This window comes from Otolemur garnettii, unplaced genomic scaffold (genome assembly GCF_000181295.1).
Source record: "Otolemur garnettii isolate 467f Iridium unplaced genomic scaffold, OtoGar3 scaffold00164, whole genome shotgun sequence".
NCBI classification, from domain to species: domain Eukaryota; kingdom Metazoa; phylum Chordata; class Mammalia; order Primates; family Galagidae; genus Otolemur; species Otolemur garnettii.
The window spans coordinates 1,228,145-1,233,835 of NW_003852559.1; the positions used below are offsets into that span (position 1 = coordinate 1,228,145).

The window sequence follows — 5,691 nt, forward strand, 5'->3', positions numbered from 1 at the left end:
AAAATGAACTTAAATGTTGGTCAAATAATTTGGTTAAATTATAAAGTAAATTATTGATCACTGAGGATAATCAATGATTATACATTGGAATAGACCACAGACAGAATGCCAACATCTCTCTCTGAAGATATTATAAAATTGGCACCCCCCCATATGATTAATGGCTAGAGCAGGTATTTGATGAGAGGCAGTACAGTGGAAAGGGCAATGAACCATGTTCCAGAAGATCTGAGCTTTGACTGACTATGCCACTTGTTAACTTCCTGATCAGGAGGGTGAATATAACCTCAGTATCTTTTCTTCATATATCATATGTTCTTTGTTGGGACCATCTTGTACATGAAGGCACACGTTGAGTATAAAATACTCAGTATCTATGTAAGTACAGATACTTACTATGCTGCTAACAGTGGCAATGGCAATTCAGAGACTATCCATTCAGAGACGTTTGAGCCCCAGTCCATCCCTATGTCGACCACCACCCACTCTGGACATAGAGCATCCAGTCATAAATAAAAATGAGCTGGTTCAGAAGACCAAACTGGCCGAGCAGGCTGACTGATACGATGACATGGCAGCCTGCATGAAGTCTGTAACTGAGCCAGGAACGGAATTATCCAACAAGGAGAGGAATCTTCTCTTAGTTGCTTATAAGAATGTTGTAGAAGCCCGTAGGCCATCTTGAAGAGTCATCTCAAGTATTGAGCAAAAGATAGAAGTTGCCGAGAATAAACAGCAGATGGCTCAGGAATACAGAGAGAAAATTGAGACGGAGCTAAGACATGTCTGCAATGATGTACTGTCCCTTTTGGAAAAGTTCTTGATTCCCAATGCTTCACAAGCAGAGAGCAAAGTCTTCTATTTAAAAATGAAAAGAGACTAGTTACTTGGCTGAGGTTGCTGCTGGTGATGAAAAGAAAGGAGTTATGCATTGTCACAACAAGCGTATCAAGAAGCTTTTGAAATCAGCTAGAAGGAAGTGTCACCAACAAATCCTATCAGATCAGGCCTGGCCCTTAATGTCTCTGTCTTCTGTTCTGAGATTCTGAACTCCCCAGTGAAAGCCTGCTCTCTTGCAAAGACAGCTTTTGATGAAGCCATTGCTGAACTTGATACATTAAGAGAAGAGTCATACAAAGACAGCACGCTAATAATGCAGTTGTTGAGACACAACTTGACCCTGGGGACATTGGATACCCAGGAAGATGAAGCTGAAGCAGGAGAAGGAGGGGAAATTAGCCCGCCTTCCACCTTCTGTCTGCCTCATTCTCAAATGTACACGGCAGACCATTTTGCCATCCATGCTGTCCCACAGTTTTTTGTTTACAAGTTATGAGATATTTCTATTACTTCTATTTGAATTTTCCTGGTTTTTGTGTTTAATATTAGGAGAGTAGAGCCAGTTAACATTTAAGGAGTTATCTGTTTTCGTCTTGAGGTGGCCAATATGATTTGTGAAATTTTTGTACAAGCTATAAATGTTTGGCATAGTACTTTGGGTACACTGTGGCTTCACAAGGGCCAGTGTTAAAACTGCTTGCATGTCTAAGCAAAGAAAACTGCTTACATGTTGGTTTGTCCTGGTGGGGAATAAAAGGGATCACTTGGTTCCAGCCACAGGTGTAGTTATTGTGGGTACTTTTAGGGTTTGGAGCTCTTACCAGGCTGTGGTAGCAACAGGTGTCTCATGGACGCAACATATTAAACCGTGTGTATCCTTGGAATCCTCAAGCTCAATGTGCATGCCTTTGACCACAGCTGCAGAAGTGTTCCTCTAGACAAAGTTAGGACCCAGTCTACTCTGGATAAGGGCAGACATGGTTCACATTCCATAATTTGTAAAGTTATTTGCTGTTGCTTTCATTATTTTGCTATACTCATTTTATTTGTGTCAAAATTTTTAGGCAATCTAAGAAGAATGTAAAAGAAAAGAAGAAGAATATAAAAGAAAAAGTAAAATGAATTGCTTAATATCTATTACCTTGTATATATATCAAGCACAGCAGTGAAAACAAAAACAAATGTATTTAACTTTTTTTAGGTTTTTCACTTTTATGATTTTTTTGTTTTTGATACTTGCCTAACATGCATGTGCTAACAGGGAAATTACTTGAGATGATGGCTAGCTTTGTTAAAATGTCTTACAGAATTTTCATGAACAATCCAAGCATAATTGTTAAGAACACGTGTGTAAGTTCATGGAAGTGGAATAAAGTTTTTATGAGAGGACTTTTTAAACTACTTCCTCTACAGTTTTTCAGGTAAATTAGTCTTTTGGTTCTGAAACTTCTCTAAAGGAAATTATACATTTTTAGAAATGTATTCCTTTTTCCTTCATGGCAGCTAATGGGCTTTTACCAAGTTTAAACACAAAGTTTATCATAACAAATATGCTAATACAGCTGCTGTCTCCCACTATATCCCAAGTTCTGTTCCCCTCTCTTTCTTCCCAGCCCCCCCCCCCACCAAAATGAGTTCTTATTTTTTCTGGGGAGGGGGAGATTGACTGGGAAAAAGTAATATGTTCCATTGAAAATGTTGGTATATGACATTTTCTAATTGAAGAAGCCACAATGTTCTTGGCCCATTATGACATTGGGTAGCGTTGACTGTAAGTTTTGTGCTTCCAAATCACTTCTGGTTTTTAAGCATTTCTTGTTGCTTTTAATAGCCTGCTTTGGATTTTGACTCTTTATTCGTTCTGTTTGTCAGGTGCACAAGATTAGCTTCCTTTTTAGCCGTCTGTCTTATCACCAACCATTCCTAGTTGGTGGCTGTGTACTTGAAAAAGGCTGCATGATCTTTCTGGCTCCACTCCATGTCTGAGATACCCAACTTCCTTTCCTCTCATCCCACAATCTATTTCCCTCATCTGCTTTACTGCAGCAAAGCTGCTTAGTTGATGAGATTGTGTTTATCTCTCTTTAAGCCCTGCCTATCCTGAATGGTCTGTCATTATCTGCCTTTAAAATCTCTCCTCTTTCTCTTCCTCTAGTCTCTAAATAATGATGGGGCTAAATTATACCCAAAGCTCGCTCTATAGACTATTTCCTCAGTACTTTGCAGAAAACACCACACAAAAATGCCATTTTAAAAAAGGTGTATTTGGGGCGGTGCCTGTGGCTCCAGGAGTACGGCGCCAGCCTCATATACTGAGGGTGGCAGGTTCAAACCCAGCCCTGGCAAAAAAAAAAAAAAAAAAGGTGTGTTTTTTTGTCTGTTAGAATGTAAGCTCTTTAAGAGCAGGGACAATGTTTCTGTATGTTCTGTTGTGCCTCATACGTTGTAAATGCTCAATAAATATTGATGATGGGAGGCAGTGGGGAAAAAAGCCTACCTGTTACGATGATTTTACAATTATCTAGTAGTTTTTTTTTTTATTTTATTCCAGGGAATGGGAAAATAGTGATGAGTCAATAGGACATTTGATGTTCTCCAATTAATGGCAGAAACACTAGTTTTTAATAAAAATACCTGGCTTTACACTAGAAATTTATTTGCTGTCAGGTCTTATAAAACATGTTAAGTACAAAAGTTACCTAATGTCCTATTAAGTGATATTTTCTTGATTTTTTTTTTTTTTTGGTGATTTTTGTAAAATGTTCAACAAAAGAATGATTCCAAAATGCGGAAGATACAGAAGTTTGCAATTTGTTGGTGGGTATGTTCCAGAAGGTACAGTATGCAGCTTGAATTCCATCCAGACAAAAATCACAAAAGAATTCATTAAAAATAAACAAAATCAAATAAAGTTGGTAATTTAATCAAGTTTTGTGGTTTGCTTTCCTAAAATTAACTCAAATATGTTAAAAGATAATCCCCTTTGAGAGGATTTCCTAGATTTGCATTCTATCCTATAATGAAAAGAGGTAAGGATATTGTATACACAGACATAAACAAAAATTCCTCTTATACATAAATACATATGCTCTATATCCATGTCTTTGAATAGAGGAGTTTTTCTGGGGGTGAAATGTATTATAGGCTTTTGAAAAATGTCTTTAAAATTTTTTCTCTTCCATAATGAAATACAGTAGAAGAAAAAGATTCATTTTACAAAAGTATATTATTGTTGTCATCTTTCATCATATTTGAGAAAAAACAGGAAGTTAATTTGATGGCAATCCCAGGCTCTGGTAAGCGACGATTTGTGTTCTCACAGCAGATGTAAATAATCATTGCCACCATTCAATTGAATAAGCAACTCCATTGAAAGTAAGATCAATATACAGATATTTAAGCTTTTCCCCAAATACACACACCCACACACAGAGCCATTCCACAAAGGCATTTAAATTTAAATCATTTGAGATTGATTTCCTACTGATCAACAGTTTTGTAAAATAGGAAGGAACAACTATTGGTTTGAAGAGGTGACCTTGTGATAATAATCCAATGGCAGATATATTTCATATTGCAAAAAACAAGAAAGAAAATTCACTTATTTCCTGTAAGTACCAAAGATGGGAGGATAAAGTCACATATATCATTTCCACTGTGATGATAATATTTAAATAACCATGGACAGTGGGAAAATTATAGAAGTCTTGTTTACATTTGAGAAAGTATCTTCAGTTATATTTACATAAAAAGTCTTCAGAGGGAACAAAAGGCAAGTTTAGAAAGTCTCTATAAATTCCAAACTGGGGCTTTGAAAAATCAGCATGTACTTACATAAATTTTCTTTTATAATTTTTGCCTCCTCAAGCATGTTTCCATTACATATAAGGAATTTACCGATCAGATTAAAATTCTCCAAATTGAGACTTTAAAATTTTAAAATTGACTTCATCAAAGACAAAAACTGAATAGTTTGAAAGTGATATTCGAAATCTTCACCAAGAAAGTTAAAGTCATTCCTAACCTTCATGGAGAAATTGAAGGAAAATATACTAGAATATTCACTCAGTAGAGAATTTAATGATAGATAAAGAACTGTCCAAAGCAGGCAAAACTATCAGCCATAATTGTGAACAGCCGCATACCTACAAACAAGCAAAATTCACCTAGAAAAAATTTAAAAAGAACCAGTTGCTTTTATTAAAGCCAAATGATTTCTCGTAAGGCAAAAAGCTCATAGTAATTGGTCAAAAGTTCTACCAGCCAAGAGAAAACTAAACGAATTAAGAAAAGAAAATACATAGTATTGTAGGGAAAAAATTCAGTGAGGCAGAGTTGAAATTTAATCCTTTTCCTTTAAAGAGGCTCTTTACTGTCCTGAAGCTTTAAAGTGGGGCATATGTTAGAAGTTGAGAGGCCCACTGAGTTATTTTCAGGATTATCAAATTATCAAGAAAGCAATAGCAATAAACTGTGATAACTGAGGAATTGAGTGTCTGAATGTATCTGTGTGGGCCAAATGTCACCACAACAGAATCAGCATCAGAGGAAAATGATCCTTCCATCAAGTCACAGACTTTTCCCATGATTTCTCCACAAAAACCTTAACCAATTTATCCTAGTGTTTCTAAGGTGGCATGGTCTCTGTGGCCCAGCAGAACTTAAAATGTACTATCTCTCGTGGTAATGTGAGGACCAGATCAGCTCCATTTTGTTGTTTCCACATAGGTTCTGTCCCTGAGCCCTGGCCTGCAGGGCCCACCTTGTAACCTTCCTCATTCCTAGTAGGGCCCACCCTATAACCCTCCCCATTCTATTCCTAGTTTAAACCACACCCGCAGGGCCCACCCT

The 5,691-nt window shown here is 36.8% G+C and overlaps 1 pseudogene; it reads left to right on the top strand.

The window, feature by feature from the left end:
* The first annotated feature begins 415 nt into the window (after window positions 1-415).
* LOC100953404 lies at window positions 416-1,336 on the top strand (annotated as a pseudogene).
* Window positions 1,337-5,691: the final 4,355 nt, after the last annotated feature.